This window comes from Rhinoderma darwinii, chromosome 5, assembly GCF_050947455.1.
Source record: "Rhinoderma darwinii isolate aRhiDar2 chromosome 5, aRhiDar2.hap1, whole genome shotgun sequence".
NCBI lineage: Eukaryota > Metazoa > Chordata > Amphibia > Anura > Rhinodermatidae > Rhinoderma > Rhinoderma darwinii.
This window is the reverse complement of record NC_134691.1, coordinates 5,849,200-5,874,833: the sequence shown is the minus strand read 5'-3', so window position 1 is coordinate 5,874,833 and position 25,634 is coordinate 5,849,200.

The following is a 25,634-nucleotide window of genomic DNA, read 5'->3' as shown; positions in this document are numbered from 1 at the left end:
CCATACAGTGCCCACACATTTCTGCCATACAGTGCCCACATATTTCTGCCATACAGTGCCCACATATTTCTGTCATACAGTAGTTCCCACATATTTCTGTCATACAGTGCCCACATATTTCTGCCATACAGTGCCCACATATTTCTGCCATAGAGAGTCCAATAATATAGTAGTACTAAAGAACTGTACCACAAAGTTCCCATGTAATACTATTATGCAGTGTCTAAATAATACTACCATATCATGCCAAATAAAGATTTTGAATAATCATGGTATAATTTATTTTACAATTTATTCTACAAAATTACTAGAAAACCTCTAAATTCTGTCACAAAATGTCATTATATAGCGCACTAAGCCACAAAATAGTGATCGGTGCCACAATAGGGTATTTCAGATCACAAAATGTCATTCTGTGTTACAAATAAAGTACATTTTGTGTTACCTTTATATACTGTAGTTCTCTACAAAATGACATAGAAGTGTGATATCAACCTGCAGAGGCGTAGCTAGGTTCTCCAGCACCCGTGGCAAAGATTCAGTTTGGCGCCCCCCCCCCCCCCAACCTCTTTCCCGACATCTCCTTCCCCCTCGCCGTGTTTGTTTTCTCTACCAATCAATGACGTGTCATTTCTTTTCCACATTTCTTTTTATCTAACTCGAACATTTGTACATTTTACAAGCAATGTAGTTCTATACACAGCACCAGAACCAAGCTCATTACATATATACAGCACCAGAACAAAGCTCAGTACATATATACAGCCCCACAACCAAGCTCAATACATATATACAGCACCAGCACAAATACAGCTCAATTTAGTGCAACCCCTGCTGTACAGGTTTGTACGACGTAAAACTACAGCTCCCAGCATGGCCCGAACAATGGTGAGGATATGCTGGGAGATGCTGTTTCACAAAAAATAAATCATATCAAAATCATACCACCCATCATCTCGCTGCAGATCACACAGTGACTACTGTGCGGATTAGAGGCAGAATGAACATTTACATTAAGTGACTCACCGGTGACGTCTCAGATTCTAGTTCTTTTTCTCCATCCGGTCCAGACCTCTATGATGACTTCTCCCGGTCACAGCCCATTTCTGCAGTTTGCCGCTCAGATGTCTTCAGCTTCTCACTTTTCCAACATTTCTACACCTATAAATAAAGATAAAGTTCTCATTATACCACACACTACGCCCCTAATTATAATAGCACCATACACTGCACCTCTAATTATAATAGCACCATACACCGTGTCCCACACACACACACACACACACACACACACACTGTGCCCCCTGTAGATAGTGTCTGCCATAGAGCCCCCTGTAGATAGTGCCCCCATATAGCCCACCCCTGTATATAGTGTCCCACAAATAGCTCCCCCTATAGTGCTCTAAAGATAGCCCACCCCTGTATATAGCCCCCTGTAGATATAGCCCAGCCCTGTATATATTGTTCCACGTATAGCCCAAACCTGTATATAGCTCCCTGTAGATATAGCCCACCCCTGTATATAGTGCTCCACAGATAGCCCACCCCTGTATACAGCACTCCTGTAGATATAGCCCACCCCTGTATATAGTGCTCAACAGATAGCCCACCCCTGTATATAGCCCCCCTGTAGATATAGCCCACCCCTGTATATGGTGCTCCATAGATCGCCCACCCATGTATATAGCCCCCTGTAGATATAGCCCACCCCTGTATATGGTGCTCCATAGATCGCCCACCCCTGTATATAGCCCCCTGTAGATATAGCCCACCCCTGTATATAGTGCTCCACAGATAGCCCACCCCTGTATATAGTGCTCCACATATAGTCCACCCGTGTATATAGCCCCACTGTATATATAGCCCACCCCTGTATATAGTGCGCTATAGATCACCCACCCCTGTATATAATCCCCTGCAGATATAGCCCACCCCTGTATATAGTCCCCCTGTAGATATAGCCCACCCCTGTATATAGTATCCCAAAAATAGCTCCCCCTATAGTGCTCCACAGAAAGCCCACCCCTGTATATAGCCCCCTGAAGATATAGCCCACCCCTGTATATAGTGCTCCACAGATAGCCCACCCCTGCATATAGCCCCCTGTAGCTATAGCCCACCCCTGTATATAGTGCTCCATAGACCACCCACCCCTGTATATAGCCCCCTGTAGATATAGCCCACCCCTCTATATGGTGCTCCATAGATAGCCCTCCCCAGTATATAGCCCCTCCTGTAGATAGACATCCCCTGTAGATAAAGTCCCCCTGTAGATAAAGTCCCCTGTAGATAAAGTCCCCTCGTAGATAAAGTCCCCCTTGCAGATAAAGCCCCCCCCCTGTAGATACAACCACACACTTTTTATTACAATAAAAAAAAATAAACTATTCAAACTCACCTTATTCCCACTCCCACGCCGTCCGGCAGCCATGGAGACCTGCTCTCTTCTGCGCAGGTCTCCTGGGGGTTGAACGAAGCGTCTATGAAAGGTGCTGATTGGCTGTCACTCAGCGCCTTTCATCGACTGAAGCTTCACTGGTACAAAAGCGCTGAATAGCCGGGCACGGAACGTGCCCGGTCATTCATTGCTTCTAATTGTCCCTGTGTCCTATAGACACAGGTACAATTATAGTGCAGGAGGAGGTGGCGCTGGCGCCCCCTCTAAGCTGCGCCCGGGGCACATGCCCCGCCTGCCCCCCCCCCTAGCTACGCCCCTGTCAGCCTGTATATGACTGCCAGGTACCTGTCCACTATATGATTAGCTAAGAAAAACAAGAGGTATACGGAGCAGCACTGCAGCCAAAGAACAGACGGTCGGTACAAAGCTTCAAAGGAGTGACCTCTCCGCATGGACAATGGAAAAGTAACGGGGAAGTGGAACTCCAAGTAGATTTATTCACCAAATATTTCATCTCAACATTTCACACCCCTCTATGAAGGCATTTTCAAGCATTATACAGCAGTGATCACAGAGAATAAATAGGGAGCAAAGCTCATAATAAAACAAATCATGTAATTAATACTTACATCTACAAAATGAAGTGCAAAAGTCTTACAAGCCAGTGTGATCCATAGCATAATATACACGGATAAAGTGCAATAGTGATCAATAGAATTCATATAACATTACATAAAATAATTTATAGTGCACAAAGTCATAATTAGTACCATATGTAACTCATAATCATAATTAAAAACATGCTGGCACTCACCACTTCAAAGGAGCCATTGGATACCGCACCATACAATAACAATCATCATCGGGGTCCAAGCCGTTACACCGCGCACGTCCTGCTAAAGCCCCGTCCATTGAACCGAACACGTCACATGGCTACAGACTAATGGAACACAATCTTTACTTTCGCAGGACTCGGGTGGGATCTCTCCGGTTCGCCCGGTTCTCCCAAACCGCTTGTTAAAATTACAGCTGGTTCGGAGAACTGGGGTGAAGCGGGAACCTGGGACCGTTCTCCTGCACTCAATTGTATCTGCGTCCTGATAAAATTTATTTGCCTAGCACTCCCTGGCGAGGCACAGGATGCCTCGCCATTCAGCGCTTCAGCGATGATGCAGTCGGCATGATGACGTTATCTCGCCACTGTGTCGTTCCGCTGTATAAGGCCTGGCATCGCTGGAGGATACGGCGGGAAACGGGACAGGTAAGCATATAATATTTTTTTTTTCTTTTACAGTGGGCAGTGTTGGGGGCCCTATCTACAGGGGACTGTATAGTGGGTCCTATCTATAGAGGACTATATAGGGGGTCCTATCTATAGAGGACTATATAGGGAGACCTATCTATAGAGGACTATATAGGGAGCCCTATCTACAAGGGACTATATAGGGGGCCCTATCTACAGGGGATGCTACAGGGGTCCTATATACAGGGGATGCTACAGGGAGCACTATCTACAGGGGACTTTATAGGGGTCCTATTTACAGGGGATGCTACAGGGGGCACTAGCTACAGGGGACTCTATAGGGGGCCCTATCTACAGGGGCCATATGTGGAACTATCTACAGGGGGCTCTATGGGGGAATTATCTGCAGAGGGCTCTATGGGGAGCACTATCTACTATGGTACTCTAGTAACTTATAGTATACTTACCCTCCTCGTTTCGGGAAGCAGCGGAGGTCCTGACGTCTGTTCGCGTCATGACATCACAATGCTGGATGGAACCAGGACCTCCGCTGCGGCCAGAGCCGAAGGGAAGGATAAGTAGACTATTACTAACTGCTTCAGCCCGGGGTTGTCCAGTCCCTAAAAACTGATGGCCAAGATAAGCCATCAATAGCTGATGGGTCAGGGTCCGACTGCCGGTACCCAAGCCAATCAGCTGTTTTGAAGAGGGCGCAGTGCTCGTACGAGCGCTGCTTCTCCTTCATTCCGATCACTTGCTCACACTATGAGGTTATGATGTGGCAGTATTATTCAGTAGCAGTATGGGGGTATTATTCAGAAAAAAAGCAGTGATCCAGCGCAAGGGGATTTTAAAAGGAAACACGGTTCCAATTTTATTTCGAAAACTTCTTTTAAAAATTATATGTCTCAGATGCAAAGGTGGTTAGCTGTATTCAATTATGCCTACGCGTTTCGGACGAATACAACGTCCTTACTCATGGCTTATTGTCAGACAATAAGTCATGAGTAAGGACGTTGTATTCGTCCGAAACGCGTAGGCATAATTGAATACAGCTAACCACCTTTGCATCTGAGACATATAATTTTTAAAAGAAGTTTTCGAAATAAAATTGGAACCGTGTTTCCTTTTAATACCCCTTTGCGTTGGATCACTGCTTTTTCTTCTGTTTCTCCCACCGTGTGCCGTCACGGAGATCCGGGCGCAGCCTGCACTGAAGATCTGCTAACGGTGAGCTGGAGGATTTCTCCTGCAACTTTCTTTACATTTAAAGGGGTATTATTCAGTCACTATGTGTTTTAGGTGGGGCGGTACTATTAAGTTACAGTATGACAGTATGGGAGTGTTATCTAGTCGCTATGGTTATGGTGTGGTGGCATTATTCAGTAACAGTATGGGGGTATTATTCAGTCACTATGTGTTTATGGTGTGGCGGTATTATTCAGAAACTATGGGTGTATTATTCAGTCACTATGTGGTTATGGTGTGGTGATATTATTCAGTTACAGTAGAAGGGATTTATTCAGTCACTATTTGGTTATGGTGTGACGGCATTATTCACTAACAGCATGGTGGTATTATTCAGTCACTATGTGGTTATGTGTGGGGGTATTATTCAGTCACTATGTGGTTATGGTGTGGAGGTATTATTCAGTAAATGTATGGGGGTATTATTCAGACACTATGTGGTTATGGTGTGGCGGTATTATTCATTTACAGTATGGGGGTATTATTCAGTCACTATGGTTATGGTGTGGCGGTATTATTCAGTAACTGTATGGGGGTATTATTCAGACACTATGAGGTTATGGTGTGGAGATATTATTTAGTAACAGTATGGGGGTATTATTCAGTCACTATGTGGTTATGGTGTGGCGGTATTATTCATTTACAGTATGGGGGTATTATTCAGTCACTATGGTTATGGTGTGGCGGCATTATTCAGTAACTGTATGGGGGTATTATTCAGACACTATGTGGTTATGGTGTGGAGGTATTATTCAGTAACAGTATGGGGGTATTATTCAGTCACTATGTAGTTATGGTGTGGAAGTATCATTCAGTAACAGTATGGGGGTATTATTCAGTAACAGTATGGGGGTATTATTCAGTCACTATGTGGTTATGGTGTGGCGGTATTATTCAGTAACAGTATGGGGTATTATTCGGTCACTGTGTGGTTATGGTGTGGCAGTATTATTCAGTAAATGTATGGGGGTATTATTCAGACACTATGTGGTTATGGTGTGGAGATATTATTCAGTAACAGTATGGGGGTATTATTCAGTCACTATGTGGTTATGGTGTGGCGGTATTATTCATTTACAGTATGGGGGTATTATTCAGTCACTATGGTTATGGTGTGGCGGCATTATTCAGTAACTGTATGGGGGTATTATTCAGACACCATGTGGTTATGGTGTGGAGGTATTATTCAGTAACAGTATGGGGGTATTATTCAGTCACTATGTAGTTATGGTGTGGAAGTATCATTCAGTAACAGTATGGGGGTATTATTCAGTAACAGTATGGGGGTATTATTCAGTCACTATGTGGTTATGGTGTGGCGGTATTATTCAGTAACAGTATGGGGTATTATTCGGTCACTGTGTGGTTATGGTGTGGCAGTATTATTCAGTAAATGTATGGGGGTATTATTCAGACACTATGTGGTTATGGTGTGGAGGTATTATTCAATAACAGTATGGGGGGTATTATTCAGTCACTATTTAGTTATGGTGTGGAAGTATTATTCAGTAACAGTATGGTGGTATTATTCAGTAACAGTATGGGGGTATTATTCAGTCACTATGTGGTTATGATGTGGAGTTATTATTCAGTAACAGTATGGGGGTATTATTCAGTCACTATGTGGTTATGGTGTGGCGGTATTATTCAGTAACAGTATGGGGGTATTATTCAGTCACTATGTGTTTATGATGCAGCGGTACTATTCAGTTACAGCATTGGGGTATTATTCAGTAACAGTATAGGGGTATTATTCAGTAAGTGTATGGGGGTATTATTCAGTTACTATGAGGTTATGGTGTGGCAGTTTTATTCAGTAACAGTATGGGGGTATTATTCAGTCACTATGTGGTTATGGTGTAGCAGTATTACTCAGTAACAGTATGGGTGTATTATTCAGTCCCCTTGTGGTTATGGTAAGGCAGTACTATTCAGTAAAGTATGGGGCTATTAGTCTCTATGTGGTTATGGTGTGGCGGTATTATTCAGCAACAGTATGGTGGTATTATTCAATCACTATGTGGTTGTGTGGCGGTATTATTCAATTTCTGTTATCGAAATCACTGATTGCGCAATTCCAAAAAGGCTGTTGGAGACTGTCGGGACTGAGCGTGCAAAGAAAACCACAACCCCAAATCCATCACAACTCTGATCGAAAGAATCTAAGGCTACTCTGAGGTATTCGCCAGAGCCCACCGCAAGGTGTGATGGTTTTTGCTGCAAGGAACCCAGGTTGTTCTAACAGAGTTCAGTGTAGGATAAGATGTGCATGGCAGGCCATACCTGAACAGGAACCATCCAGCCAGAGGATAAACAGAAAGTCCAAAATAGAGCAAATGGAAATCAGGTACAGCAGAGGTCAAAACCAGTCGGGAGCAGATAATCAAATTGGGTAAACAAGGGGTTAACGAGGGACAAGCCGAGGTCAGTTTCCAAGAAGTCCAGAAGTCTAGCACACAGGGTAAGTGAGAGCTTGATCAGAACACCTAAGAAAGGAGAAAAATTGACAAGCAAAAAAATAGAAAAATTCACATTGCTCCTGTGTAGCAGCAATAGCTATTACAGGACCCACGGCATGAGGGGGCCCATGCTGCCGTAACAAGCCCCCCTATGCCCAGTGGCCCCGCTAGCAGCCGCCATGGCTGCTATAGCGGTAGCAATGCCACATTCAATAGTATCAACGTCCCTAGGACGCAGATACCATTGAACCCTATGGCAGAGCAGGGAGGTAGCTCCCTACTCTGCCATTTACTAGGCTACAGACTCCCAGGCAGAGTGCTGGTAGCGCTCTGCCCAGGACTTTGGCTCTGGGTTGCCTCTGACATCACTGGGCAGTGATGTCAGGAGCAGAGCTGGAGTCCCGGGCACAGCGCTAATAGCGATCTGCCCGGGACTCCGGCTCTGGGGTTGCTCCTCACATCCCTGTCCATATATGGACAGTGATGACTGTCCATATATGGACAGTGATGCCAAGGGGAGAGAAGGAGTCCTGGGCAGAGCGCTAGCAAAGGCTCTGCTCCAGTACTCCAGCTATGGGGAAGCCTCGGACATCACAGTCCATATATGGACAGGGATGTCAGGAGCAGAGCAGGAGTCCTAGGCAGAGTGCTACTAGCGCTCTGCCTGGGACTATGGCTCTGGGGTTACCCCTGACTTCACTGTCCATATATGGACAGTGACGTCAGAGGCTTCTCCTGAAGCGGAATCCCCGGCCAGAGCGTCGGCAATACTCTGGTTGGGGATTACACTCCTAGAGCTACCTACAGGGAGGGGGGCTGTGTGGCATTACCTGGGAGGGGGGCTGTGTGGCACTGCCTGGGAGGGGGTCTATGTGGCACAACCTGGGAGGAGGGGCCGTGTGGCACTACCTGGGAGGGGGCTGCATAGCACTATCTACAGTGGGCACTAAATTTACAGGGGGTACAAACTGGGGGCCTAACTTCATTATGAGAATATACACTGTGTTCCAAATTATTATGCACATTGGATTTAAGTGTCATAAACATTTAATTATTAGTTTTTCAATTAAACTCATGGATGGTATTGTGTCTAAGGGCTCTTTGGATCATTGTAATCAATCTCAGACACCTGTGATAATTTGTTTGCCAGGTGTGCCCAATCAAAGGAAAACTACTTAAGAAGGACGTTCCACATTATTAAGCAGGCCACAGGTTTCAAGCAATATGGGAAAGAAAAAGGATCTCTCTGCTGCCGAAAAGCGTGAAATAGTGCAATACCTTGGACAAGGTATGAAAACATTGGATATTTCAAGAAAACTTAAGCGTGATCATCGTACTGTGAAAAGATTTGTGGCTGATTCAGAGCACAGACTGGTTCGTTCAGATAAAGGCATAATGAGGAAGGTTTCTGACAGACAAATTAATAGGATTAGGAGAGCAGCTGCTAAAATGCCATTGCAAAGCAGCAAACAGGTATTTGAAGCCGCTGGTGCCTCTGGAGTCCCGCGAACCTCAAGGTGTAGGATCCTCCAGAGGTTTGCAAGTGTGCATAAAGCTATTATTCGGCCACCCCTAAACAATGCTCACAAGCAGAAACGGTTGCAGTGGGCTCAGAAATACATGAAGACTAATTTTCAAACCGTGTTGTTTACTGATGAGTGCCGTGCAACCCTGGATGGTCCAGATGGATGGAGTAGTGAATGGCCACCATGTCCCAACAAGGCTGCAACGTCAGCAAGCAGGTGGCAGAGTCATGTTTTGGGCTGGAATCATGGGGAGAAAGCTGGTAGGCCCCTTTAGGGTCCCTGACGGTGTGAAAATGACCTCTGCAAAGTACGTAGAGTTTATGACTGGCCACTTTCTTCCGTGGTACAAAAGGAAGAAACGTGCCTTCCGTAGCAAAATTATCTTCATGCATGACAATGCTCCATCTCATGCTGCAAAGAATACCTCTGTGTCATTGGCTGCTATGGGCATAAAAGGAGAGAAACTCATGGTGTGGCCCCCATGTTCCCCTGACCTCAACCCTATTGAGAACCTTTGGAGCATCCTCAAGCAAAATATATATGAGGTTGGGAAGCAGATCACATCAAAACAGAAGCTCTGGGAGGCGATTCTGACATCCTGCAAAGATATTCAAGCAGAAACTGTCCAAATACTCACAAATTCAATGGATGCAAGAATTGTGAGGGTGACATCAGAGGAGGGGTCCTATGTTAACATGTAACTTGGCCTGTTAAGTTTTTTTGATTGAAAGAGCTTTTGATTTCTGTAAATATGACCTCCTGATGCTGCAAATTCAACAAATGACCATTTTACTTCTCTTTACAACCTTTAAAATGTTTTGATCTCTGTTGTGCATAATAATGTGAAACAAAAAAAATCTGTTATCATTAGGAGATTTGTTCAATAAAATTCGTATTATACTCCAACGGTTGATGGCTTGAAGATCATACTGACTGTCATTTGCATCGACTATTTAGGAAAATCAGCGAAAAATAACATTTGCATAATAATTTGGAACGCGATGTAAACAGGGCCTAACTTGTATATGGGGGTGCAAAGTGATGCTTTCTGCCGCTGTGAGTTCCCTCTCAAAGGGGCACACTATGTCTGTGTCGCCCAAGGAGATAGATAGATAGATAGATAGATGCTGCCTTGTGTAGCTTCATTTGATACAGAGTAGATCATTTAAGTATTCAGGGGTTGCTGTATTTTTTTCCACTCTGCTTCTGAATCACATCTGACCCCAATATAAACTATTATCTTCCTGCAGCAAATTAGAACATAGAGTGTCCATGTATAAATCCTGGGTCAGGTGTCATGAGGTGGAGGTCTGTGGGATTATCCGTCTCTTATATATAGTTCCAGATCAAGTCCAATGCTCAGAAGAAACACCAAGCATATTCTATTTGCTGTTATCTCCCCTTGTTTTAAGCATTTTCTATGGATTGTGGCCTCTGGGTGGCAGTCTTGCTACAGGCAAAAATGAGCACGTTCATTGCCCTTACAGATGAAAAATGAAAAAAATCTAAATATATGTTAATAGGAGAAGAGAAAACAAAGAAAAGACGAGTCAGAGCATCAATCAATAACCGGCTCCACAAGTCCAGGACAGACTCTAAATACATATAGGAATGTGGACTGTGCCGCCTGCAAAGACTTTGACATAAATGGCATGTGATGCCCATGGGCTGCCAGTCTGTAATCTAAATATCTGTTTAAACAATGCCCTGGCATGAAAATAGATTATGATTATCAACCTGTAGATAAAAGATAGTCCCTGAGTGCTCTATTATAGGGAAAAAAGAAATGCAAAACCAGAGCTCTCTGCAGGCGTTTAGTATCAGGTCCCAATGTATAACATCCAGATGTAGAAGTCGTTATAATGAGCTGCAAACCGGCTTGTTACTAGTTATAAATATGACCACAGATTTCATTTCAAGTGTAAGTAATCCTGCAAGACAGTGCGGAGGGTAGAAAATGCATAATACTGATCATGTAATGAACATAAAGTAGTTATATACATAGGGGGCAGTATTGTAGTAGTTATAGTTTTGTATATAGGAGCAGTATTATAGTAGTTATATTCTTGTATATAGGGGGCAGTATTATAGTAGTTATATTCTTGTATATAAGGGGCAGTATCATGGTAGTTATATTCTTGTATATAGGGGGCAGTATTATAGTAGTTATATTCTTGTATATAGGAGCAGTATTATAGTAGTTATATTCTTGTATGTAGGGGCAGTATTATAGTAGTTATATTCTTGTATATAGGGGGCAGTATTGTAGTAGTTATATTCTTGTATATGGGGGTAGTATTATACTAGTTATATCCTTGTATATAGGGGCAGTATTATAGTAGTTATATTCTTGTATATAGGGGGCAGTATTATAGTAGTTATATTCTTGTATATAGGAGCAGTATTATAGTAGTTATATTCTTGTATGTAGGGGCAGTATTATAGTAGTTATATTCTTGTATATAGGGGGCAGTATTGTAGTAGTTATATTCTTGTATATGGGGGTAGTATTATACTAGTTATATCCTTGTATATAGGGGCAGTATTATAGTAGTTATATTCTTGTATATAGGGGCAGTATTATAGTATTTATATTCTTGTATATAGGAGCCAGTATTATAGTAATTATATTCTTGTATATAGGAGCAGTATTATAGTAGTTATATTCTTGTATATAGGGGCAGTATTATAGTAATTATATTCTTGTACATAGGGGCAGTATTATAGTAGTTATATTCTTGTATATAGGAGCAGTATTACAGTAGTTATATTCTTGTATATAGGGGCAGTATTATAGTATTTATATTCTTGTATATAGGAGCAGTATTATAGTAGTTATATTCTTGTTTATTGGAGCAGTATTATAGTAGTTATATTCTTGTATATAGGGGCAGTATTATAGTAGTTATATTCTTGTCCATAGGAGAGGATAGACGTGTGCTTGTGAGCTCCCTGTTAGGACTATGCATGGCTTCTGACCCAGGTGGAGGGGAGGGGTCCTGGGCTGATGATTCTGGGAAAGCCCAGAGTCTGGAGTTTGGCCTGCAGCATGGAGATGGTGGAGGTGATGATCTGGAAATGGTGGCTGGTGAGTCAACTGAATCTCACGATGTTGGTGAATTGTGCACAAAAATTACAAAGAAAAATATCTTTAAAATGGAAATGCAAGTTCGCAAATTGAGAACTCAAATTAACCAAGAGACTGATCCAAAGGCAAAGCTGATGAAATGTGAGTGTCTGGATGTTTGCACACGTGAGCTGGTGATATTGAAGGAGAGATTGCAGAAAGAATCATGCACAGTACCCAAAATAAAGAACCGGGCAATTGAGAACAAAAGGGAGACTAGAGCCCAAACTGTGAAGAGAAAAAATATCATTGCAAAAAAAGACACTGACTATAAGACTGTGTATAATATTGTGGAGCAGGGAAACCCTGGAAGATATGAGTGTGCAGTGGCTGGAGGATCACATCTCTCATCATGTGTGGGGTCTGTGCAATCAGCCAACACAAATGCTGCTAAAGCTGCAGAGAAATGTGTGCCAGCTGACGAGGGGTTAACTGCAGTAGACTCTATGTGCAGTACTGATGAAGTGAATGCGAGTGGCACTCCTGGGAGTGAGCAAGAAAGTGCCTCATGTCCTGATATTATAAGTGAGACCTCGCTCAGCGCGGTGATTTACAGTCTGATATCTGATGAACCAGCGGCACAGGCTGAGGTGGACATTGCAGACCCTGTTCTGGAGGTTCAGCCGTCCGCAGTGTCCGTGAATGGAGTACAGGTTACACAGCGATCAGGAGCAGACACAGGAGGATCTGCAGTACAATCAGCTGAGGAGAGGTCCAGTCCTGACCCACCTACTGACAGACCTCAGTACAGTAGACTGTTCTCCAGCGTCACAAGACCGACTAACCCCACACCTCAGAGGAGGAACGCGGTCAGAATCAGGTACTCAGGACCAGAGGAAAACCTCCCCTCCAGACTCTACATTGGGAAAGTTTTGTTGAAGGAGTTTATGAAGTTTAAAGCTTCTGAGGTGTTCGCTCTGATCCACGTTCCCTCCAGCAGGAATTATGACATCAGTTTCAAGCTGCAATATAGTCTAGACTTGTTCTGGAGTATTTATAACGATACAAAGGAGCACGCGATGTGGGAGCATCTACATGTCATCCAGCTGACTAAACCCCAGGTAGTCACCGCCACCGTCCTGTTCCAGTCTGAGGTGGTGGCTCTGGCAGATTTGCAGCACTGGTTGAGCAGATATTGTGAGGTGAAGAGACTGCCAACAAAGATCTATGATGAGGAGGAGATCTGGAATGGAGGATATTCTGTCAAGATCCAGCTGGTTCAGGAGAATGGAGTGACCAGACATCTGCCGCACTCATTCTACCTGGGCTCGGAGAGAGGCATATGTTACTACCCTGGTCAACCGCGACTGTGCCATAGATGTGGGGGCAGACACCTGGCATTCAACTGTTCCCATATTAAGTGCTCACTATGTGGTCAGTTTGGGCATGTGAAGGACGATTGTACAGGACCTGTCATCTGTAACCTGTGCTTAGGACCTGGACATACATTCCGGGAGTGTCCGCATGCAGAACATAATAAAGAGGAGACCTTTAAAGAAGCCATGGAGGAAGACCAGGAGGATGTCTCCATATGTGTAGATACAACCCCAGAACCTGGAAGCCCCAGCGATGATGTGAGCCGAAGTACCAGAGACCCTGCTCCAGAGACGAATGTCCCATCTGTGGATGCTGCACAAGTGTCACCAGCCACTGAAAATAGAGGTCATGCTAAAAGTAAAATATCCAGTCACTCTGTCACCAAACATCTGCCCGACACCAGTAAGGAACCAGCTGATCCAGCCGCAGCGACCAGTAAGGAACAAGCTGAGCCAGCCGCAGTGACCAGTAAGGAACCAGCTGATCCAGCCGCAGCGGCCAGTAAAAAAACAGCTGATCTAGCCGCAGCGACCAGTAAAAAAACAGCTGATCCAGCCGCAGCGACCAGTATCGATGAGGAGGGATTTCAGACGGTTAAAAGGAGAAGTAAAACAGATGATTCTTCTAGGAAAAAAATCACTACTGCAAAGAAATCACCGGAGTCTCCAGTGCTGGCGATAACTGGGGGACGTTATTGTGCGCTGGGGGAAGATGAACAGGAAGAAGAAGCAGAGATGGAGCAAGTCTCCTCACACATCCCAGACAACGAACTTCAGGATGAAGATGCTGACCCCCCAATGTCCACCAAAAGATGGGGTGTTACAGGACATAGCAGTGGAAGAAGGAAAAAAAGTAGGAAAGACATGTAACCAGGATGAGGCTGAAAATCACCTCCATCAATGTGAACAGTGTGAAGAATAGGAGCAGGCGGCAGGCGATATTCCAGCGTCTGTCTGACGACAAAACCAATGTCATCTTTATACAAGAGACTTATCTACAGAGTAATGTCCCTGCTGTGTACCCTGTCCCTGCAGTCACCACATCTAGTGGGACAGTGAAACTCTCAGCTGCCGTATGGAGACTTCTACCCCGAACTCCGTTTATATCATAGAGGTTCACTATATGTCATAAATGTGGTGACCATGTATCATCTGTGGTGTGCCCGATGCTGCCTGGTCACCAATAAAGAAGAACTCTCCTGTAATACTGTCTAGAATAATATCATGAAAAATAGTTGAAACAATCTATACCGGAGCAATATTCATATATTATGGTTTGTTTAATCATTGTGATGTTATTAAGAGACAAATGTTTATTTTCTTTATCTGTTATGAGTGTATTGCAAAGGTATTGTAATATTTTGTTGCAAGTTTTCAAATAAAAAAGATAATTATAGTATTTATATTCTTGTATATAGGGGGCAGTATTATAGTAGTTATATTCTTGTATATAGGAGCAGTATTATAGTAGTTATATTCTTGTATATAGGGGCAGTATTATAGTAGTTATATTCTTGTATATAGGAGCAGTATTATAGTAATTATATTCTTGTACATAGGGGCAGTATTATAGTAGTTATATTCTTGTATATAGGAGCAGTATTACAGTAGTTATATTCTTGTATATAGGGGCAGTATTATAGTAGTTATATTCTTGTATATATGAGCATTATTATAGTAGTTATATTCTTGTATATAGGAGGCAGTATTATAGTAGTTATATTCTTGTATATAGGGGGCAGTATTATAGTTATATTCTTGTATATAGGAGCAGTATTATAGTACTTATATCCTTGTTAATAGGGGCAGTATTATAGTAGTTATATTCTTGTATATAGGAGCAGTATTATAGTAGTTATATTCTTGTATATAGGGGCAATATTATAGTAGTTATATTGTATATAGGAGCAGTATTATAGTAGTTATATTGTATATAGGAGCAGTATTATAGTAGTTATATTCTTGTATATAGGTGCAGTATTCTAGTAGTTATATTCTTGTACATAGGGAGCAGTATTATAGTAGTTATACTCTTGTATATAGGGGAAGTATTATAGTAGTTATACTCTTGTATATAGGGGAAGTATTATAGTAGTTATATTCTTGTATATAGGTGCAGTATTCTAGTAGTTATATTCTTGTACATAGGGAGCAGTATTATAGTAGTTATACTCTTGTATATAGGGGAAGTATTATAGTAGTTATACTCTTGTATATAGGGGAAGTATTATAGTAGTTATATTCTTGTATATAGGGGAAGTATTATAGTAGTTATATTCTTGTATATAGGAGCAGTATTGTAGTTGTTATGGCAGGAAGGAGGTGAAGGGAACAAGTGAGCCCTAATCTACCCACCGCCCTGTCCCTGCCTACTTGCAACGACCCGCCCTAGGCGACGGGGTACAACTTGGTGGCGGTCCCTACTCTGACTAAGTGCAAAGGGATACAAACAGGGAACAATCAAGGGAAGGGGCAGTAGCCCACGGAACACCGTGAGGAAACGGAGTGGTGAACTAGCCAGTCAGGATCAGGATGTAGTGGAGTATACCAACGCAGAGCACGGAGCAGGAAGCAAGCCAGGGGCAGAGCGAAGCAGGATAAGCGGGAACTGAAGCAAGGCAGAAGCACGGCAGAAGCAGGCTGGAGCAAGGCAGCAGTGGGGCCAGGAATCCAAGAAGAATAACAAGCAATGAGGAAGAGAAAACGGCAGGTATAAATGGACAGGGGGCGGAGCTAACTCCGACTGACCAGGCCGCGATAGGCTCTCCCACTCCTGAGCCTGCCAACCTGATTGGTGGGAGCCGGTGTCAGTCTAAGAGGTCTGGCCTCAGGTGTCGACTGATTAATCCTGGGAGTATCCACAGACGTAGTGCCTGGCAGATCCTTTACAGTAGTAGTTATATTTTTGTATATAGGGGCAGTATTATAGTAGTTATATTCTTGTATATAGGGGCAGTATTATAGAAGTTATATTCTTGTATATAGGGGCAGTATTATAGTAGTTATATTCTTGTATATAGGGGGCACTTTTATAGTAGTTATATTCTTGTATATAAGGGCTGTATTATAGTAGTTATATTCTTGTATATAGGCGCAGTATTATAGAAGCTATATTCTTGTATATAGGCACAGTATTGTTGTTACAATATTCGTGTACATAGGGGGCAGTATTATAGTAGTTATATTCTTGTATATGGGGGCAGTATTATAGTAGTTATATTCTTGTATATATGGGCAGTATTATAGTAGTTATATTCTTGTATATAGGGGGCAGTATTATAGTAGTTATATTCTTGTATATAGGGGGCAGTATTATAGTAGTTATATTGTATATAGTGGCAGTATTATAGTAGTTATATTCTTGTATATAGGGGCACTATTATAGTAGTTATATTCTTGTATATAAGGGCGGTATTATAGTAGTTATATTCTTGTACATAGGAGCAGTACTATAGTAGTTATATTCTTGTATATAGGGGCAGTATTATAGTAGTTATATTCTTGTATATAGGGGGCAGTATTATAGTAGTTATATTCATGGATATAGGGGCAGTATTATAGTAGTTATATTCTTGTATATAGGGGCAGTATTATAGTAGTTATATTCTTGTATATAGGGGGTAGTATTATAGTAGTTATATTCTTGTACATAGGGGCAGTATTATAGTAGTTATATTCTTGTATATAGGGGCAGTATTATAGTAGTTATATTCTTGTATATAGGGGGTAGTATTATAGTAGATATATTCTTGTATATAGGGGCAGTATTATAGTAGTTATATTCTTGTACATAGGGGCAGTATTATAGTAGTTATATTCTTGCACATTGTGGACATTATAGTAGTTATATTCTTGTATAATGGGGGCTGTATTATAGTAGTTATATTCTTGTATATAGGGGCAGTATTATAGTAGTTATATTCTTGTATATAGGAGCAGTATTATAGTAGTTATATTCTTGTATATAGGAGGCAGTATTATAGTAGTTATATTCTTGTATATAGGAGCAGTATTATAGTAGTTATATTCTTGTATATAGGGGCAGTATTATAGTAGTTGTATTCTTGTATATAGGGGCAGTATTATAGTAGTTATATTCTTGTATATAGGAGGCAGTATTATAGTAGTTATATTCTTGTATATAGGGGCAGTATTATAGTAGTTATATTCTTGTATATAGTGGCAGTATTATAGTAGTTATATTCTTGTATATAGGGAGCAGTATTATAGTAGTTATTTTCTTATATATAGGAGACAGTATTATAGTAGTTATATTCTAGTATATGGGGGCAGTATTATGGTAGTTATATTTTTGTACATAGGTGACAGTATTAGGCTGGGTTCACACGACCATGTTACGTCCGTAATGTACGGAACGTATTTCGGCCGGAAGACTCGGACCGAACACACTGCAGGGGGCCGGGCTCCTAGCAGCATAGTGATGTACGATGCTAGGAGTCCCTGCCTCTGCGTGGAACTACTGTCCCGTACTGTAATCATGATTACAGTACTGGACAGTTGTCCTGCAGCGAGGCAGGGACTCCTAGCATCGTACATCACTATGATGCTAGGAGCCCGGCTCCGTGCACTGTGTTCGGTCCGGTTCTTCCGGCCGAAATACGTTCCGTACTTTACAGACGTAACATGGTCGTGTGAACCCAGCCTTATAGTAATAGTTAAACCATACAACTACATACTACTACAGTGACTGTATAATACTGCCCTTATAAAGACTAAAATGTACCATAAGGTGTCCAAATGTCAGAGCTTTTCAGCAGGGACCCCCCAGACGAAGGCTCTGCCGAAACGCACGTCTGGTTTGGCGTCACTTCGGTTGTGTCATACAGGTGGCTATGTATTGAGGCATGGTATATTACATGCTGCACTTTTCTGTACATATGTTGCACTTACTTTAGCAGTATTATTTACATTTAGCCCATGTACTAACGTATCATAGCATATATGGTTTATATTTCTATGCATTTGCACAGTACTAAGCATGTGTACTTTACAAAATATATGTATCCATGTTGCTTTTGACATGTGTTTATCCTGCATGCTTCACTCGCTTCATCCAAAATGTGACTCTGCTTTATTTATCTGTCTTGTACCGGCAAATAAAGGTTCTTGATATTTTTTCTAGAATATTGTTGCTTTTTTCAATTATTTTGTAGGTGTATATATTTGGTTTTGTGGGATGTGTCCCTGTACTGGTCTTTATGCAGTAGCATGATATGACTAATTACTGGTGTTATATATATATATGCATGTTCTTTCTTATCTACATGAGAGTATGAAAAGAAAGGTATACCGATGTATGGTGGCCTGGATTATGCCACTGTTTTGACACATGTCGGGTAAGTGTGGCCCTTTGGGAATGTTTGTTCTATTTAGCCGTCTCTTAGTAACATCCATTTCAGGAAAAGTGACAACAAATATAATCTCAAGACTCCACATCTTCCACAGGGTTTGTCACCCAACCTGTCCAGTCTCCTGAATGGCAAACCACCCAAGATATGCTTTGACACGTGCCCCACCCCATCTATATAAACTTGTTAACTAGGCAACTTTGACATTCAGGAGGTTTTATTGGCACCAAGCTTCCCAAGAAACAGATAACTTAAGTAACTAAATAGAATTTTTTATTAGAGATAAACTAATTGGCCGAAATTCGTTTCGGTCTAATCAGTCTTCCAATTCGATTCGGTCCTAATGCATTAACCATATATCGAAAGTGCCCCGATTGCCCTGAAAACTCTGAGGTCTTCTCGGACTATCTGACCCCTTCAAGCTCTTTAGCTTTAAGACAGCATTAGTAATGTCAAAGTGACAGCAACATGTATGGCTAGACAGAGGGAGCGATAACCCCAGTGCATTTTGGGAAGGGGTTATATTAAGAGGAAGGTCAAGATCATGTGATCCTTTTTTTAATCTGTAAAATGTGTTCAATGCAATTTAAGCACCGCAAACCCCGAAAGTTTTGAAATTTGCCAAATCAGAAACTCTTGGGAAATTTGAACCCAGTTCAATTCATGTAAAATCCATTTGTTCGTTTCTACTTTTTATATCTTGACAAAGGAGGATGACTCAAAAGTGTATATTTACTGAGGATTTTTTTCGTTTGAAGCCGGAATTTCTCTTTTTAGGATCAACGATTTCTGCAGGAATTATACACCATGGTTTTATGCTAAATTCATGTGATATATGTTGACTTATTAGATAACTGAAGTGATTCTAGGCTCAATGTGCATTTTGCCGCTCTGGTTAATTTGTTTTTAAGAACGAGTGATAAAGAAGACTTTATTACATCCAGCCGGAGAAAACAGATTATAACAAGCAAATATGAATTGTAATGGAAGTTCATGTAAAAGTAACTGCTTAATGGGCAGACGTAACATTGACTGATCATGCAGCTGAGGCTTAGCTATAGGGGTGCAGAACTTGTAGTCGAAGGGTCCTGAAGGTTCCACTGCAACTATAGGACTATAAGTGCTTTTTTGGACCCAACTACAGATTTTGTATTGGAGCTTAGGAGCTTATAAACACTAGTTGTGTAACACATTGCCTAACCTACAACGAAAATGGCTACCTTGAAGCAACCATACTTACCAAATTTCTAATTCCCAAAATCGGGACATTTTATGTGCCACCTAATGCCCCAAAATGACCAGAACACCAATTTTCCATCCTAATTTGCATAAACTCCACCCCTTTTGTGGTTCGGTTAGCAGGATTGTCCCACCATATTCAGGACCGTTGGCAAGTATTATATCATAAGTACTACTGCCATGGAGATGATATCTATAAATGAACGTTCAGCGGATGTTTGAAGGTGGACCCTTTAGATGCTCCCTACTGATCCTGAGAACAGTCATTCCCTAGAGATGGGAGTTATAATAACCCATAAGTGAAAGCACTAGCAGAGCTCCATAACAATCACTCATCTGATTGGAGAGTGGCCATCACTTCACCAGTCCTAGAATTGAGCCGTTTCTGGTTTTGGTCAGAACCTTACAGCTGCTGGACACCACCAATCTGCTTTTTTGAACATGTCTGATTGACAAGCCTTAAAAATATTTTTGGGGCAACCTTTATAATATGTTCATATTTAGGTTGTTAGTTATAGGTTGTAGTAGGAAAATGACCTATTTGATTTATTTGGCAGAGTGTTGTGAGCATGCTCTGTCATGTGTGGTAGTCAATGAGCAAGGAGAGGGAGGAGAGAGGAGGAGCTGAACTCTCTCCATCATCTATTGTCAATGTGATTCTGTGTTATCTGCATCTAAATTTAGAATAATTTAATTTTCATCCTGCCCTGTAATCCTGCTAAATTTCAAGATTTTTCTCAAATATAGATAGTCACGTTCTTACAATAGATTTCTTTAAAATCAATCTGCACTGTACCCTACAACGACTTCATCATAAAAGCAATCATGCAGTTTAACTAATTCATTTTAATAGGCGTGATTATATGATGTAGGCTAGCAGGAGCACAACAGAAATTTCCCCAAAAAATTATGGTCAATTTCTTTAAAAAAAAAAAAATTAATAAAGGCAATTAGCATAAGATTAGAACGATTTAACTAAAGTCCAGCGAAGTGGCGACATGTATCTCATTTACAAGCAACAGTGAAATTTTACTGAAGTCCAGGTAGAACTTTAGATGTCCGCCAATAATACATTTCATTTTAAAACCTCACTACATTTCCCCTTACATAACAACCTACAAGACGGAAAGAAAATATCAATTTTCTTGCCTAGAAAAACTCCCCCGTGATCATTAACTGTAGATCCCTGCAGTGCTATAGGATTAATAATTTATCTATTGACAAAAATGATTGAAGTCTACAATAGCGAGCCGGTTCACGAGTGATACGAGGCGCTCATTACTTTGATACCCGACAAGGAGTCAACGAGGATCAAAGCATTTTAACACCTACTTGGATAGCACAAAATAAAGATTTCCCTTAATATCACCCAGAAGCACTAGAGGCAGGAGTTTTGTAGCTCTTTTAAGCTCGTTGAAAGAAATCACTTCATTCCTCCTCGGAGCCTCTGGTCTAGTGTCAAAGTTAATACTCATGAAACATTTAAAGACTTCTCTGTGTTCTGCTTCCAGGATGTCTAACTCCTTGAAATCCAAGTAAATCATCATTAACAAAAATGACAAGTCTGATTTCTGGAGCTCAAGGAGGAAACTCGAAGACTCACTGCAAGAAAAATGCCACCGTTCAACTTCTCAATTCGACTTTGTTTCATGTTGTTTCTTAAATCTTTTTACTTTTCACCTTCGGAATCTCACATTATATTTTAATCTTGTGACATAGCTATATATTAGGACGTTCCGTGTTTCTAATCTTCTCCAAATTCTAAAAGTTCCGTTTTTTTTGTTCTTTTTTCACTTTAACACTTTGAAGAAGTTAGAGATACTTTATGGCCATAAATTAGGGATTTCTGATGACTGTTTTTTATTATTCACAGTACTGTACTACTACCCCCACTCCACCTCTGGGAGTTAGACAGGGGACAGAGAGGGGTAGTAGTAGTACCATTGTCCACTAATGATACTTAATTTAGTACTACTGTCTATATAGATTGTCATAGTGATTTGAAATGGAAATAAAATGTAATGATCTCATTCTTGCGTCTCATTAATTTCCACAGCAAATCTCCATAAAATATGGACTGAAGAATTTCCTGATGTTGGACTTAGGTCCTTGTCACACAGCTCAGGGACCCCTCCCTGGTGACTTAAGACAGTCACTTAGAAAAATATGAATTTTTAATGATAAAATTAAAATTAATAGATTAAGGGCTATGTACACCTTCGAAAATGATTTTCTTTACATTTATATAAAAATGTTTTTCAGTGTTTGGTGCAACTTTTTAATTAGTAGTTATTAAAAATTATTTTTACTTTTTGAGATACAGCTGCTTTTGTATCCTATATACAGAGCAGCTGTATCTTGCGCTGAGACTTAAATCCGTTAGGTCAGCAGGTCCTACATGTCTCTGACACGCAGGATCGAGTTGTTATCGATCACATCTAAGTCAATAACTTAGATCAGATCACTTACAGGTGGATCCATGCAGGACCTGATGTCACTCAATCCGTCAGTCCTTCTGACCTGACGGATTCAGGTCTCAGTGCTAGATACAGCTGCTCTGTATACAGGATACAAAGCAGCTGTATCTCAAAAAGTAAAAATTTTTTTTTAATAAAAACAAATTAAAAAGTTGCACCAAACACTGAAAAACATTTTTATTATAAAATAAATTGCTTTAGAAAGTTTACATACTGCTTAAGAATATAATATAAGTGATCAGTGAGCAATGCTGCAGCTACGGTAATCTGGGAGTTCTATTAGATTGAGAAATATTCTTCTATATGGAACTACGGAAAGTTCTTCTTTTCAGCTTTTTATGACATGTGACAGATAAAAAGTCACAGACACTCAGTCCTGATCAGGGAATCCAAGCAGATACTTATTTCAAAGGAACAGTCTCTGACTCTTGCACTCCTTAAAGTCTTTTTCCCAGGAGGAAACAAGATTTCATTTTCTGCCACTTTCCTCCGGAATGAAAGCTCTTGGGACCAGGGTCTTTACTTTCCATTCTAAATGTATGTTTGAATTTTTCATGATGACAAAGCATACTGTATAGAAGAAAGCTCCTACCATGCCGTGGATTACATGAACCCTGGAGAACCTCAGCTCAATAATTGGAGGTAGAATAAAAAACACAGCTCTTGATATTAACTGGAACAGTGTGAGTAGGTGATTGTAAAGTTTGGATGAGGCTGCAAATTATAAAAAAAAAGTTTATAGTAAAGAAAAGTTTATACCCAAGGTCATCTTCCCAGGATATGGAGAATTCCAACTGAAAATGCTAGAATGGCTGCCAAATTACTGGACCTGATAGTGTACTGTTAGGTGGTATTGGCACAAGCATCAGAGAACCGATGGATGGCCAAGGTGAGGAGAAAAGAACCCAACATTGTGGGAAAAATGTCTGAGGGGTTCTTAAGGGAATATATACAGGATTATGTGCCAAAAAATAGTATTACAAGTGACAGCCAAAACGGATTTACTAAGGACAGAAGTTGTCGAACCAACCTGTTTTGTTTTTAAGAAAATTTGAGCAGAAGCCTAGACAGAGGGGCCGCTGTGGATATAGTGTTTATATGAGAGGTGAGCAGAAGCCTAGACAGAGGGGCCGCTGTGGATATAGTGTTTATATGAGAGGTGAGAAGAAACCTAGACAGAGGGGTCACTGTGGATATAGTGTTTATATGAAAGGTGAGTAGAAGCCTAGACAGAGGGGTCGCTGTGGATATAGTGTTTATATGAGAGGTGAGCAGAAGCCTAGACAGAGTTGGACCGCTGTGGATGTAGTGTTTTTGGACTTTGCAAAGGCACTGTCCAATATCAGTGAGGGACACTGTCCCTCATAGAAGTCTAATGGGGAAATTAAAGGAAACCTGTCACCAGCAATACCTGGTGGTAGTGGGTGAAAAATCATTGTTATGTAACCTATAATTATATTCTAAGTAGCTTTGTACGATTAGTAAGCCTTTTTTTTTTTTTTTGTGTTCCTGCACCGTATGCTAATGAGCATAAAAGAGTCATATCTTCATTCCTTAAGCCTTTCCGAGTTTCCCCCGCCTCTTTACTTTTGATTGACAGCTCCTCGCCTCCCCCCAGCACAAAAAAATCTCGTGCTTGCACATCGAAGTCCTGTTCTGATTCGTGCGCACAACGGGACGCCATAGCAGCGCATGCACAGTAATTAGATTTGAGGCCCAAACGAAGGAGGGAAGGTTATCAGGCCATACATGATGGGCGCATGAGCGCTATCTCAGACGAGATTTTGGCATTCAGGGAGGGCCAGTTTTCGGCGGATGGCAGGCGGAACGAACGAAACTGCTGGGTTATTACCATAAAAGCCACAAAATGTTTGGAGACCATTATTTACGGTCGGAAGAGGAGTTTAGGAGAGGGAGTAACTGCAATGAACTTTTGACACCAGTGGCCGGCGAGGGGTGAGTAGAGTTCAATTGGTGAAATACTGGTGACAGGTTCCCTTTAGGCCTCATGCCCACTTCAGTTTTTTCATCAGGGTGCTATCCATTGTTTTAACTGATAGCATCCTGACACTTTCATTTCAATGGGGCCATGCACACTTCCGTTGTTTTAACGAAACCCTGCGGGCGTTCCGTCAAAAATAGGGCAGTTCCGTTGTTTTTGACGGAACAGTCTCGGCCTTTGCATTGATTTGGTCAGTGAAACAACAGACTGCACACAGAAGCCATCAGTGTGCGGTCCGTGATTCAAGGAACCGTCATTAACGGCCGTTCAACGGCACATGGAAGTGTGCATGAGGCCTTAAGGTCTATAGGTTTACAAAGTAGAGTTTGTAATTGGATTGAAAACTGGATCCAGAGAGTTGTGGTCAATGATTCCTACTCTGAACGGTTCCCGGTTATAATAATAATAATAATAATAATAATCTTTATTTATATAGCGCCAACATATTACGCAGCACTTTACAATTTAGAGGGAACATGAAACAAACAATATCAGACATTACATAGTGACAAAGTTCATTTTACAATTCAAACCTGGGGAGTGAGGACCCTGCTCGCAAGAGCTTACAATCTATGAGGACATAGGGAGACACAAAGTGTAACAGTGTTTGTTCTGCACAATAGTCCGGCCATTTTTATACACATGCGGTGGTAACATAAAGCTGCATGAGCCGGTCACCAGCCACTATCCGTGTATGACGGACATGAAGAGAAGGAGTGTGAGGGAATCTTATTCTGATGACTAATCTAAATGGAGGGCCATGGAAAGGAGTCAGATTAGGGAATGTTATAGGCCTGTCTAAATAGATGTGTTTTCAGGGCACGTTTAAAACTGTGGATATTGGGAATTAATCTGATTGTCTGGGGTAGCACATTCCAGAGGACGGGTGCAGCACGAGAGAAATCCTGGAGACGGTAGTGGGAGGTTCGGATTATGGAGGATTTTAATCTAAGGTCGTTGGCAGAACGTAGAGCCCGAGTAGGGTGGTAGACAGAGATGAGGGAGGAGATGTAAGGAGGTGCAGCACTGTGGAGAGCTTTGTGGGTGAGAGTAATAAGTTTGAATTTTATTCGGAAGGGGATGGGCAACCAGTGCAGTGACTGGCACAGATTAGAGGCGTTGGTGTAGCGGTTGGTCATAAAGATGAGCCTGGCTGCTGCATTGAGGATAGATTGGAGAGGGGAGAGTTTAGTGATGGGAAGACCGACTAGTAATGAGTTACAGTAGTCA